At 48.2% G+C, this 15060-nt stretch overlaps 1 protein-coding gene across 7 annotated transcripts in view; it reads left to right on the top strand.

The window, feature by feature from the left end:
• The first annotated feature begins 4202 nt into the window (after positions 1-4202).
• Positions 4203-15060, top strand: part of upf2 (UPF2 regulator of nonsense mediated mRNA decay) — a 136131-nt gene continuing 125273 nt past the window's right edge. For 5 of the 7 annotated variants that reach the window (XM_078235945.1, XM_078235940.1, XM_078235947.1 and 2 more), the window contains exons 1-3: positions 4408-4639; positions 6280-6376; positions 7665-7775. The gene's annotated coding sequence lies outside the window, so the exon portion shown is untranslated. Of the gene's footprint in view, positions 4371-4407; positions 4640-6279; positions 6377-7664; positions 7776-15060 lie in introns of those variants that run through there. The other 2 variants (XM_078235946.1, XM_078235941.1) reach the window with 2 other exon arrangements.

Here is a 15060-nt window from a genome sequence, read left to right as displayed (position 1 = left end):
TAGGCTGTGAGGAGGATGCAAAGAGATTGCAAGGTGATCTCTTCGGCAGATCATTGGGTCGAGGATGACTTGTTTCCACACTAAAAATAAGTTCCCGGGTGACTGAAGAGTTTTGCATGACCTACAGTCTCTGTTACAGGTCAGGAGACATTATTTGGAGGAAGAGCGGGTGGGTGGTGCGCCTGGGTTGCCATGCATTCCTTTTGCTGTCGACGCTTGGCTTCAGCTTGCACTCGGCAATGAAACCTGTGGTGATCAGCTCATTTTCAGATTCTTTTTCTCCAGTTTGGCTGGTCTTGGGCCAGGGATTCCCAGGTGTCAGTGGGGATGTTGCACTTTTTCAAGGAGGCTTTGAGGGTGTCTTTGAAGCATTTCCTCTGCACTCCTTGGGCTCGCTTGCTGTGTTGAAGCTCCAAGTCGAGCACTTGTTTCAAGTTTAAAGTTGATTTATTAGTGTCACAAGTCGGCTTACATTAACACTGCAATGAAGTTACTGTAAAATCCCCCAGTCACCACATTCCGGCACCTGTTCGGGTACACTGAGGGAGAAATTTAGCAGGAAAACAAGGGGATATAGGTTAGTTAAGTGGAAAAGAAGATGGCAGATGGAGATTAATGTGGGGGAATGTGAATATCCACTGATGGAAAGAATAGAAAAGCAGAATATTTTTAAAAAGGTGTGAAATTAATAAACGCTGGTATTGATTTGAATGTCCTTGTACAAGAATCGCAAATTTAAAATACAGGTACAGCAAGCAATGAGGAAGGTAAATATTACATTAGCCTTTCTCGTAAGTGGGTAAAAGAGCAAAGAAGTCTTTGTTACAATTACACAGAACTTTGATGAAACCACACATGGAGTACTGTATACAGTTTTCATCTCCATAACTACAGAAGGATATAGTTGTCTTAAGAGGGGATACAGTGATGGTTCACTAGATTGATTTTAATCACTTCACTATTGGTGACTGTGCCTTATGTTGGCCAAGACCCCAAGCTCTCTACCTCTTTTTTTATTTTTAGACACTTTTTGACCGAGTTTTGGTCATCTGACCTAATATCTCTTATGTGGCTGGGGGTCAAACTTTATTTGATAATGCCCCTGAAAGCCACCTTGAAGTGCTTATTATGTTGAAGGTACTGCATAAATCTAAATTGTAATTCCTAAAATGAGAGGTTTGCCCTCTGAGGAGTGATTGAGTAGGATGGGCCTATATTTTCTGGAGTTTAGAAGAATGAGAGGTGATCTCATTGAAACTTGTAAGGAGATTGACAAGTTAGACTCTGAGAGTCTTGTTCTCCCTGGCTAGATTATCACAAACTTGGGGACACGGTCTCAGGCTAAGTGGTCAATTATTTAGGACCAAGATGAAGAGAGATTTCTTCACACAGGCAGTTTTGAATATTTGGAATTCTTTAACCCAGATGGCTGTAGATGCTCAGTGGGTCAATAGGCTTTTGGACTCCAAGGGAACTAAGATATATAGGAACAGGGCAAGAAAGTTTTAAAAGTTTTTTTCACAAGTAGGTTTACATTAAGACTGCAATGAAGTTACTGTGAAAGTGGAGTGAAGTCGAGGATCAGCCATGATCTTATTGAATGGCCAAACAGGCTCGAGGGGCCATTTGGTCAATTCCTGCTCCTTTTTCTTATGTTCTCTAATTGCCGAAACAAACAAAAATTTTGATCTTTGATGGCAAGAGTGACATCACTTGAGCCACAGCTGACACTGAGAAAATAAAGATTATTGACTTGAAAGGTTGAATTATAACTACAGAAGTTGCTGTGGTGACCCTCACGTTGGCGATCCCGTCACTCTTCTGCAGTGACCATCAAACACCGAGCTTCAGGCTCACAACATGTCCACCATAAAACAGTTTGCCGTCCCCAACTCTCGCCCAGTCCCCCACCCAATCATCACCCACAATACAGCAACATCCCAGCAACTGCCCAGTGCTCCCTCCCTGCCCCTAGCAACTGCCCAGCCCCTACCTGCCACGAGCATCCACCCAGCCCCCCTGCCTGCCCCTAGCAACTGCCCAGCCCCCCCTCCTGACCCGAGCAACCGCCCAGCCACCCCGCCCTAGGAACCGCCCAGCCCCCCCCTCCCTGCCCCTAGCAACCGCCCTGCACCCCCCTGCCCCTAGTAACCGCCCAGCATCCCCCCCTCCCTGCCCCTAGCAACCGCCCAGCCCCCTCTCCCTGCCCCTAGCAACCGCCCAGCCCCCCCCTCCCTGATCCTAGCAACCGCCCAGCCCCCCCTCCCTGCCCCTAGCAACCGCTCAGCCCCCCCTCCCAGCCCCTAGCAACTGCCCGGTCACCCCTCCCTGCCCCTAGCAACCGCCCAGCCCCCCCTCCCTGCCCCTAGCAACTGCCCAGCATCCTCCCTCCCTGCCCCTAGCAACCACCCAGCCCCCCCTCCCTGCCCCTAGCAACTACCCAGCCCCCCCTCCCTGCCCCTAGCAACTGCCCAGCCCCCCCCTCCCAGCCCCTAGCAACCGCCCAGCATCCCCCCCCTCCCTGCCCCCCCCCACTCATAGGAACCGCCCGGCCCCCCTCCCTGCCCCTAGCAACCGCCCAGCATCCCCACCGTCCCTACCCCTAGCAACCGCCCAGCATCCCCCCCCCTCCCTGCCCCTAGCAACCGCCCAGACCCCCCCACTCATAGGAACCGCCCAGCACCCCCCCAGCAACCATCCAGCGCCCCCCCCGCTCCTAAATACCGCACAGCCCCCACCTGCTCCGAGCAACCGCCCAGCCCCCCCCGCTCCTAGCAACCGCCCAGCCCCCCACCCACTCCTCGCAACCGCCCAGCCCCCCACCCGCTCCTCGCAACCACCCAGCAACCGCCCAGCCCCCCCCCAGCAACCGCCCAGCCCCCCCCAGCAACCGCCCAGCCCCCCACCAGCAACCGCCCAGCCACCCCTCCTAGCAACCGCCCAGCCCCCCCTCCTAGCAACCGCCCAGCAAACCCCCCGCTCCTAGCAACTGCCCAACCCCCTCCTCACGCTCCGAGCAACCGCCAAGTTCCCTCCCCGCTCCTTGCAACCGCCCAGCCCTCCCCCGCTCCTAGCAACCGCCCAGCCCCCCCCCGCTCCTAGCAACCGCCCAGCCCCCCCTGCTCCTAGCAACCGCCCAGCCCCCCCTGCTCCTAGCAACCGCCCAGCCCCCCCTGCTCCTAGCAACCGCCCAGCCCCCCCTGCTCCGAGCAACCGCCCAGCCCCCCCTGCTCCTAGCAACCGCCCAGCCCCCCCCCGCTCCTAGCAACCGCCCAGCAACACCCCCGCTCCTAGCAACCGCCCAACCCCCTCCCCCCACTCCTAGCAACCGCTCAACCCCCTCCCCCCGCTCCTAGCAACCGCCAAGCTCCCCCCGCTCCTAGCAACCGTGCAGCCCCCGCACCCCCACTCCTAGCAACCGTGCAGCCCCCCACCCCCGCTCCTAGCAACCGTGCAGCCCCCCACCCCCGCTCCTAGCAACCGTGCAGCCCCCCACCCCCGCTCCTAGCAACCGTGCAGCCCCCCCACCCCCGCTCCTAGCAACCGTGCAGCCCCCCCACCCCCGCTCCTAGCAACCGTGCAGCCCCCCACCCCCGCTCCTAGCAACCGTGCAGCCCCCCACCCCCGCTCCTAGCAACCGTGCAGCCCCCCACCCCCGCTCCTAGCAACCGTGCAGCCCCCCCACCCCCGCTCCTAGCAACCGTGCAGCCCCCCCACCCCCGCTCCTAGCAACCGTGCAGCCCCCCCACCCCCGCTCCTAGCAACCGTGCAGCCCCCCCACCCCCGCTCCTAGCAACCGTGCAGCCCCCCCCGCTCCTAGCAACCGCCCTGCCCTCCACCCTCCCCCGCTCCTAGCAACCGCCCTGCCCCCCACCCTCCCCCGCTCCTAGCAACCGCCCTGCCCCCCACCCTCCCCCGCTCCTAGCAACCGCCCTGCCCCCCACCCTCCCCCGCTCCTAGCAACCGCCCTGCCCCCCACCCTCCCCCGCTCCTAGCAACCGCCCTGCCCCCCACCCTCCCCCGCTCCTAGCAACCGCCCTGCCCCCCACCCTCCCCCGCTCCTAGCAACCGCCCTGCCCCCCACCCTCCCCCGCTCCTAGCAACCGCCCAGCCCCACCCCGCCTCCCTGCTCCTAGCAACCGCCCAGCCCCACCCCGCCTCCCTGCTCCGAGCAACCGCCCACTGGAAGGAGGAGGGGGGGCGGGTTCCGGGGGCCTCTCTGTCGCGGGGACCTGACGCAGCGCCTGTCGCTCGCCGAGGAAAAAAACGCCTACCCGAAAATATAGCCGCCGATTGAAAACACGGCGCGGTTGTTGCTGCTTTGATATCCCCTCCGCCCGGGGAGGGTTCACTTTGCGGTTTGTGAAAGGGTGAGCTTTGCGGCTGCGATCAGGCGGTGTTTGGGTCAGTCAGCTTGGCGGGGTCCTGGCGCTGAGGGCCGCTCTGGGCATCAAACAGTCTGACCCCCCTCGGCCTCGGCCTACTGTGCCCACCCCCCCGGCCTGGTATCCAGCACCCGGCCTACTGTCCCCCCCGCCCGGTATCCGGCACCAAACACACATCCACTCTGTCCGCGGGGCCCCGCTATCAGCCTGCCCGGCCTACTGTCCGTCTCAGCGGCCGCCGCCGCCAGCAGCCGGTAACTGCGCTTCATCTCTCTCTCTCTCTCCGCTCTCGGTACTCGGGGCCCTCAGCCAGCCTGAGAGATTCCCCCCCCCCCCCCCCCCAAAACAGGGCATAAGAAGACATAGAAACAGAAACTCGAAGCAAGAGGAGGCCATTCGGCCCTTCGAGCCTGTTCCGCCATTCATCTTGATCATGGCTGATCATCAAATTCAATATCCCTGACCCCTTTAGCCCCAAGAGCTATACCTAACAAGCCACAATATAAGGGCAAGGTATATAAGGAGCAATAAGGGTTGGACGTGACCAGAACGAAAAGTGCCAGAGCGCGCAGAAGGGGGGGACTTGTCCCCTCTCTGTCCATCCCCCAAAAATTGACAGCAACTGAGGCTGAGAGACTCCCCATTCCGTAACTGTCAATCCAAAGATGATGTGGAGATGCCGGCGTTGGACTGGGGTGAACACAGTAAGGAGTCTAACAACACCAGGTTAAAGTCCAATAAACCTGTTGGACTTTAACCTGGTGTTGTTAGACTCCTTACTGAATCCAAAGATGTGCAGGTTAAGTGGATTGGCCGTACCCCTTAGTACCCCAAGATGCATAGGTTGGGGTTGGGGGGGGGGGGGGATTAGCAGGGTAAATACGTGGGGTTACGGGGATAGGGGCTGAATGGGATTGTTGTCGCTGCAGGCTTGATAGGCCAAATGGCTTCTTGCATTGTAGGGATTCTATGACAGTAACTGGGGCCCTGAGAAATTCCCCGTCCCTACAGTAACAGGACTTTTGAGAATTTCCCCTTCACTAAAACTACAGTAATTGGAGCTTTGACAGATTCTCCAACCCTACAGTAGCTGGGCTTTGAGGAATTCCCGATCCCTTCAGAAAGACCTCTGAAAGGTCTCATGTCACCATTATTTTTCATATCCCCATTGTGTGTTTACCAATTTTAACTTTAATGTTATTTGCATATTGACTAATTGCTCTTCATTTGGCACCACCGTTTGCTCATCCACAGTAATCTTAGTTAACATTGTGGTTTATATTCTTTAAAAAAATCAGGGAAACGGTATTTTTTGGTCATGAAACCCCAATCCCCAAACCACCACCATTCAGTCTCTAAACAGAAACTTGACTTTTCTCAATCTATTGATATTGATTGTTGGGTGTATTTATTATGATGTTTTAAGTTTTATTTATTCTGTTTTATTTATTCTGTTTATTATGTTTTAAGTAAATAGTTAGGTAATAAACTTACTTTCTGTTCCAATGATTTTCCCTTGTTTAATGGGGTGATGTGAAATGTATAGAATTATGCTGTTTGCTACCTGCTGTTTTTAAATAATGTAGCCATTGTTGAAATGAATGAGCTTTAATTTTGAAGTGGAGGGCATAACAGAAAATCTGCATACAATTTGATAACGATACACATGGAACCATAGACATTGTTCTTTGACCAATTTTGCTGTCTTGAATGTGCAAATTCACAGCATTTATTTTAAAATTAATAGCTTATATTGAAAAGATAGTTATGTTATGATTGGGGCAATTTTGCATTCAATATTCCTAATTTTGCTCTTGGAATAAAATAGGATATCAACAATTTCTGAACATGAATCTCTGTAGATTAAAAAAAACATAATTTGCTGTCCTTACAGAATTGTGGTGAGCTACACTGAGACAGCCATTTTAGCCCTATCCTGGTGAATTTCTCCCAAGGCTGACAAGACACCTGACTACATCTGCCTTTATAAGGTAAGAATTTGATGTCATGATAGTTGGTGTGAGGGATTAAATTGCGATCAATTGGAATTGACACCATTGAATTCATGCTTACTGTATTTCTAACCTTGTGACGTTCACATGCAGCATCACTTGCATGGTGGTTGTCAAAATCTGTGAATAGATCCGTGATCTATTTTGTTGCTGCTGGTAGTAATATTCCTACCAGGAAATCTCCTGCCATGATATGTCACACGTGTCTGTCTTGTGTCATCCTCACATCTGCAGTAGCTCGTCTACAACCACCCTGTGACGTCCATAATCCAACCACCCCAAGGTTGACTTCTCCTTCTACTGTCCTTCACCTTTCCCTCCAGACGAGACCTCTGTAGCTTTTCAGCTCTGATCACGTGGTTGAAATACTGACATTTTCCCTTCTGGATGTCACCGTTTAGAATTTGTTTTGCTCTTACAATTTCAGGCACCTCTCCATTGGTCTTATTGTCTCTATGTGGAATTTTGAATTAATCTTAGAATCATATAATTTTATTGTGCAGAGGAAGGCTATTCAGCCCAATGTGTTTGCGCTGGTAACTAAGAGTTCACCACTAAGTCTCATTTCTCTACTCATCCTTAAATGTTTATCCCTTTTTCTCTTAAAAGCTATAATGGATCTGGATTGCACACACTCTCTGGTCAGGTGTTCCACTTCTGTATCTGCCAGAACATTTTTCCCTACTTCTTCCTTTGCTTTTCATGTGATGGCCTTGAATTGATGCCCTCTTGTTTCCAACTTATCAGCCAGTGGAAACGGATCCCTCCCTCCATCCATCTCTCTCTTTCCCCCCCGCCGCCCCCCCCCCCCCCCCCCCCCCCCTGTGACTTACCCTCAGACATTTTTGAATCCTATGGTGTTTCTTTTTCTTGTGTTCGTAATCTCTGATTATAGCTGTACCTGATCTTTGAGACACTTTTTGACCAGCACATCTTTAGGGTTTGTCTTATCAGTTTAAAATAAAATATTTACACTGCAAGGCAAGAACTGGAATGGTTTCAAGATGTGATTCTTGATCTACCATCACCTCTTTAAACAATTGTGCGACATTGGAGCAGTGAGAACCAACAGTCCTTGCTTCCTTTGATCACTTTGTTCTGAAAGCAGCTGCAGTGCACCTGAAATGATTTCTGTTAAAGGTTGTGCATTTTAGTGATTTCATAATGCGAATCAATGTGATATTACTCATCTCCATATATGGTAACAATGAGTTGACTTTGAAATTATAACTGACCAGAACTACTAAACTGTATTTTATAATTTTAGAGTGAAACTGGCCTTCCTTGGATTTTGCAGCAGGCAACAGTGTGCCAGATGAAGTGTACCCAGTTGACTGGAATGTGGTATTGAACATTTGAAGCTTTGCACCATCTCCATGTAAGTAATTTTCCAGATTCAAACTATAAGATGACTTCACAAGTGTGATTGAAAAATTAGTATTAACGGTCGCATGATTTGACGTCCATACATGTGTCCGGCACAATTAAAATTATTTCCATGGGACCTACTTGGTGCTTCCTCTTTGCAGAGTTGGAAGCGTCTTTTTTTGGAAATAAATGGCTTAAATGGGGTTATACCACACCAGGATAATGTGTCATGTGAAAGTAATTTTGTTACATTTGCATCTGGAACAGCCAGTTGGGTGATCCAACATTGTTAAATTGGGAAATAATGAAATTCACCAAGTCAATCTTTGTTCTTTCTCAGTTGTCTGAATTCTCCACATTCCATCAAGAAACTGAAGCCAATCTCAGACCATCTTACAATAGATTTGTATCTTGTATTCCGCCATTAGCAATCTGGTCAGTAAAGTTAATGAGCCAACACTATTGTTGCTGGCATTGAGAGATCGCAACTGTTTCACCGATAACACAGCGTTGACTATCTCTTGAGTTGCAAGAAATTGCCAAGCTGTTAGCACATCTAGCTTGTTTTGTCTACGCCAAAATGTTTCTCCTGATAGTTATTTAATGCATTTGTTATTCGATGCTATTGCAGAAGCAGTGATATACAGATGGATTTGACAGCTTAGTGAGGCCTCATTAAAAAATGATTCAATGAAAACCTGAGAAAACAGGATGAGTGAAAGAGAGAGAAAAGGCAAAAGGCAAGCAAGTGGTAGAAAATGACAGGAGGAACTAAACTAATTTGAAGATGGTACTTTAGCTTCATGATTAGGCCATTTTGAGATAATATGTCTTTATCCAAATTTCCATTCTTTATATTAGCATTCTTTGTCTAATTTTTCTTTGCCATCTCCCAGAGCCGGAGTTGGATGAAAAAGATTGGCACTTAGTACATGGCAGGGTACATGCAAGGTTGTAGGATATCTTTGGGTATGGATTTCCCTTGAAACTACAGGTTCTTTTGCATTTCTATTTCTTGTGTGAGAATTTAAAAAAAACCCATATAACTCGAATGTTTTATGGTGAGATGACAGTATTGGTAGGAGTGACCATCACATAGTCCTTGTGTAGACAAAGCCCTGTCTTCACATTGAGGATACCGTCCATTGCATTGTGTGGCACTACCACCATGCTACGTGGGATAGATTTTGAGCAGATGTAGCAACTAGGTGCTGTTGGCCATTGGCAGCAGAAGAATTGTATCCAAACACAACCTGTAACCTCAGGGCCTGGCATATCTCCCACACTACTATTGCCATTAAGCTGGAGGACCAATCCTGGTTCAAAGACGTGTGCAGGGTGGCATACCAGGAGCAGCACCAGGCATACCTAGAAATGCGGTGTCAACCTGGGATTACTTGCACGTTAAACAGTGAAAGCATCATGTGAGGGACAGAATTTAGCAATCCCACAACCGACAGATCAGCTCTGCAGTCCTGGCACATTCAGTCATGAATAGTGGACAAATTAAACTACTATCGGGAGGAGGAGACTCCATAAATATCCCTATCCTTAATGATGAGATGAGCCCAGCATATCAGTGCAAAAGATAAAGCTGAAGCATTTGCATCAATTTTGAGCCAGACATGCTGAGCGGATGACCCATCTCGGCCTCCTTTGAGGTCCCCGTTATCACAGATGTTGCAGGCAGTTCGATTCACTCCATGTGATATCAAGAAAAGGCTGAAGGTACTGGATACTGCAAATGCTATGGATCCTGACCACATTCCAGCAATAGTACCGAACACTGGTGCTCTAGAACTAGCTGCACCCTTAGCCAAGCTGTTCCAGTACAGTTGCAAGACTGGCACCTATCCGGCAATGTGGAAAATTACACACGTATGTCCAAGCCACAAAAAACAGGACAAATCCAACACGGACAATGACCAGCCCAGCAATCTAAGCTCGATCGTCAGGCATGTGATGGAAAGTGTCATGAAAACAGTGCTATAAAGTGGCACTTGCTTAGCAATGACCAGCAGCTAACATACTCAGTTTAGGTTTGGTCAGGCCCTCTCAGTTCCTGATCACATTTCAGCCTTAGTCCAAACATGGGTGGAAGAGCTGAACTCTAAGGGCGAGGTGAATGACTGCCCTTAACATTAAGACAGCATTTGACTGTGTGTGGCATCAAGAAGCCATAGTAAAACTTCCACAGGTTGGAATCATACCTTGGGAAACAGTGGTGTTTGTTGGAGGTCTATTATCTCAGTCCCAGGACGTATCTGCTGGAGTCTCTAGGGAGTGTTCTCAGCCCAACCATCTTCAGAAAGATTGGTCATGGCACTAATCAATTCCAGCCTCCCGGACTACCTGGATCCACTACAGTTTGCCTACTGCCGCAACAGGTCCACAGCAGATGCCATTTCCTTGGCCCTGCATTCAACCCTGGAACACCTAGATCACAAGGACACCTATGTCAGAATCCTATTTATTGACTACAGCTCAGCCTTCAACACTATTATTCCCACGAAACTCATCTCCAAACTCCGTGGCCTGGGCCTTGGCACCTCCCTCTGCGACTGAATCCTGAACTTCCTAACTCACAGACCACAATCCGTAAGGATAGGCAACAACACCACCTCCACGATCATCCTCCACACCGGTGCCCCACAAGGCTGTGTTCTCAGCCCCCTACTATACTCTTATACACCTATGACTATGCGGCCAAATTTCCCTTTAATTCAAGTTTGCTGATGAGACCACCGTAGTGGGACAGACCTCAAACAATGACAAGACAGAGTACAGAAATGAGATAGAGAATCTGGTGAACTGGTGTAGCAACAATAATCTCTCCCTCAATGTCAACAAAACGAGGTGATTGTCATCGACTTCAGGAAGCGTAAAGGGGAACATGCCCCTGTCTACATCAGTGGGAATGAAGTAGAAAGGGTCGAGAGCTTCAAGTTTTTAGGTGGCCAGATCACCAACAACCTGCCCTGGTCCCTCCATGCCGACACTATAGTTAAGAAAGCCCACCAGCGCCTCTGCTTTCTCAGAAGACTAAGGAAATTTGGCATGTCAGCTACGACTCTCACCAACTTTTACCGATGCACCATAGAAAGCATTCTTTCTGGTTGTATCACAGCTGGGTATGGCTCCTGCTCTGCCCAAGATCGCAAGGAACTACAAAAGGTCGTGAATGTAGCCCAATCCATCACGCAAACCAGCTTCCCATCCATTGACTCTGTCTACACTTCTCGCTGCCTCGGCAAAGCAACCAGCATAATTAAGGACCCCACGCACCCGGGACATTCTCTCTTCCACCTTCCTTCGGGAAAAATATACAAAAGTCTGAGGTCACGTACCATCCAACTCAAGAACAGTTTCTTCCGTGCTGCTGTCAGACATTTGAAATGGACTTACCTTGCATTAAGTTGATCTTTCTCTACACTCTAGCTATGACTACATTCTGCACTCTCTCGTTTCCTTCTCTATGAACGGTATACTTTGTCTGTATAGTGCGCAAGAAACAATACTTTTCACTGTATGTTAATACATGTGACAATAATAAATCAAATCAAAGCTCTGCAGTCCTGCCATGTTCAGTCATGAATAGTGGACAAATTAAACTACTGTCGGGAGGAGGAGGCTCCACAAATATCCCTATCCTTAATGTTGAGATGAGCCCAGCACATCCGTACAAAAGATAAGGCTGAAGCATTTGCATTAATTTTGAGCCAGACATCCTGATCCATCTCAACCTCCTTTGAGGCCCCCGTTATCACAGATGCTTTAGCCAGTTCGATTCACTCCAGGTAATATCAAGAAAAGGCTCAAGACACTGGATACTGCAAACGCTATTGATCCTGACCACATTCCAGCAATAGTACTGAACACTGGTGTTCTAGAACTGGCTGCACCCTTAGCCAAGCTGTTCCAGTACGACTACAAGACTGGCACCTATCCGGCAATGTGGAAAATGGCTCAGCTATATCCAAGCCATAAAAAAACAGGATAAATCCAACACAGACACTGACCAGCTCAGCAATCTAAGCTCGATTAGGCATGTGATGGAAAGTGTCGTCGACAGTGCTATTAAGTGACACTTGCTTAGCAATGACCTGCTCATTGATACTCAGTTTGGGTTAGGTCAGGCCCACTCAGTTCCTGATCACATTACAACCTGAGTCCAAACATGAATGAAAGAGCTGAACTCCTAAGGGCGAGGTGAATGACTGCCCTTGACATCAAGACAGCATTTGGCTGTGTGTGGCATCAAGGAGCCCTAGCAAAACTCTCCACAGGCTGGAATCATACCAAGGGAAATGGTGGTGTTTGTTGAAGGTCAATTATCTCAGTCCCAGGACGTTTCTGCTGGAGTCTCTTGGGAATGTTTTTGGCCCAACCATCTTCAGCTGCTTCATCAAGACCTTCCCTCCATCATAAGGTCAAAAGTGGGGACGCTCACTAATATTTGTATAATATTCAGCACCATTTGTGACTCCCCAGATACTGAAGCGGTCCATGCCCATATGCAGCAAGTTCTGGACAACATTCAGTCTTGGGCTGATAAGTGGCCACTTATTTCTTCTCTGAATGTCGAAGACAACCACTTAAACTTCAGAAGATGCAGCAACAAAGTAGCCCAAATCCCAGCTACTCTGCACCGACTTTATGCAACTCAACATGTTCACCATTCGTCCTACACAAGTGCCAGGCAATGACCATCGCCAAAAAGAGATAATCCAACCTACTTCCCTTGACCTTCTGTGGCATTACCATTGCTGACTCTCCCACTATCAACATCCTGGGGATTACCATTGACCAGAAACTGAACTGGACTAGTCTTACTGTGGCAAAAAGAGCTGGTCAGAGGCTAAGAATGCTGAGCTGAGGAACTCGCCTCCTGACTCCCCAAAGCCTGTTCAGCACCTACGAGTCAGGAATCTGTTGGAAGATGCTCCACTTGCTGACCAAAAGAACGAGGAGCAGGAGTAGGCCATTTGGCCCGTTGAGCCTGCTCCGCCATTCAATAAGATCATGGCTGATCTTTTCATGGACTCAGCTGCACTTACCCGCCCGCTCACCATAACCCTTAATTCCTTTACTGTTCAAAAATGTATCTATCCTTGCCTTAAAACATTCAATGAGGTAGCCTCAACTGCTTCACTGGGCAGGTTCACAATCTTTTAGATAAAGAAGTTCCTCCTGTTATGGTTCAGGTCAGAAACTCCAGTGTTTTATGAGGCCTGCCTGGATCAAAAGTTTTGCACCTTGAATTTATCCAGGATAAGCATGATAGGGTTCACTTTAGGTATGATTCAAATGACCGACTAGGGAACTTTTATCAAACAAAGTTTAATTAAGAACATAGTTAACATATATGGAAAGAAAATCAGCAATAGCTTCATTCAATTACAAACAAAACAAAACAACCACGATAATGTATAACTGTTAACAAATATACCAAAGATGTTCCAATCAAAACCAAACTTCCATAGACAAAACCCTTTAGCATAGTTAGTTCAAAACAGCAGAATCTAATGCTTGCCCACTCACTTAAACTATCTATAGCCCTTTATAAGACCATAAGACATGGGAGCAGAATTAGGCCACTCAGCCCAACGAATCTGCTCTGCCATTCAATCATGGCTGATATTTTTCTCATCCCCATTCTCCTGCCTTTTCCCCATAACCCCTGATCCCCTTATTAATCAAGAACCTATCCATCTCTTTGCAGATGTTCAGTGTCCTTTGCACACTTTGCTCTACCATTCATCTTAGTGTCATCTGTGAACTTTGACACACTACACTTGGTCCCCAACTCCAAATCATCTATGTAAATCGTAAACAATTGCGGTCCTAACACTGATCCCTGAGGCACACCACTAATCACTGATCGCCAACCAGAAAAACACCCATTTATCCCCACTCTTTGCTTTCTGTTAATATACCAATCCTCTATCAAAGCCAATACATTACCCGTAATATCGTGCACCTTTATCTTATGCAGCAGCCTTTTGTGCAGCACCTTGTCGAATGCCTTCTGGAAATCCAGATACACCACATCCACCAGTTCCCCGTTGTCCACCGCACTCGAAATGTCCTCAAAGAATTCCACGAAAGTGGTTGAACATGGCCTGCTTTTCATGAACCCATGCTGTGTCTTCCCAATGGGACAACTTCTATCCGGCTGAAAGAAATGCAATTTGGTGGCATTTTGGAATCCAGTACGCATAGTACAGTATTTGCATTTAGAGAATTTAAATTTGCATTAGTGCAGTGAAGTACTAAACATCATTATGATGGGATCAGATCAATCCAGATGCACTCGCGAGTTAATAGTTATGATGCTGTGGCTAGAACTTTATCTGTGCTCCGATGCAAGCTGAAAAGTTCAGTGTTCATCCAATAACTTGGACTGAGGACTGAATCATGATCCTAGCATGCAGGTACTGCTGATAATAAAGAAAGTGAATGGAATGTTGGCATTTATAGATAAAGGAATAAAATATAAAGGTAAGGAAGTATTATTGCGACTATACAAAGCATTGGTGTGGCCGCTTCTGGAGTATTGTGAAGTTTTGGTCCCCTTATTTGAGGAAAAATGTAGTGGCATTGGAGGCAGTTCAGGGGAGGTTCACTAGATTGATTCTAGAGATGAGGGGTTTGTCGTATGAAGAGAGATTGAACAGTTTAGGCCGACACTCTCTGGAATTTAGAAGAATGAGGGGAGGTCAAATTGAGGTAGACGAGATGATAAAAAGGTATGGATAAAGTTGACGTGAAGCAGATGCTTCAGCTGGTGAGGCATTCTAGGACGAGAGGTCATAGTCTTAGGATAAGGGGTAGCAAATTTAAAATGGAGTTGAGGAGAAACTACTTCTCCCAAAGGGTTGTGAATCTGTAGAATTCGCTACCCCAAAGTGCAGTGGATGCTGGAAGCAACGTCTTATTTGCATTTCTTTCGATGTAGTATACTGTTTTTGCAGTTCATGGTGCAGTCTCCTCCAAGGTGGGGGAGAACAAATGCAGGTTGGGTGATCACTTTGCTGAATACTCAATTCAGTCTGCAAATGTAACTCTGAACTGCTGGCGCATGCCACTTGATTCTTTGTGCCACTCTGACCATTTTGTCCTTGGCCACCCATGCTGTTCCAGTGAAGCTCAAGCTTTTGTTTAAGTACTTGACAACTTGCCGGACTCAGTCATTTTTCAGTCATAACCGTTGCTCCAATTTCTTTTTAGGCAGCTGGTAATGGTAATGATTCTGCTGTTGCAATTTATAACTTCTCTAAACTGATTTCTTATTT

This window comes from Mustelus asterias, chromosome 19, assembly GCF_964213995.1.
Source record: "Mustelus asterias chromosome 19, sMusAst1.hap1.1, whole genome shotgun sequence".
NCBI classification, from domain to species: domain Eukaryota; kingdom Metazoa; phylum Chordata; class Chondrichthyes; order Carcharhiniformes; family Triakidae; genus Mustelus; species Mustelus asterias.
Note: the sequence above shows the minus strand (reverse complement) of the source record. Positions and strands in the feature narration are given on the sequence as shown.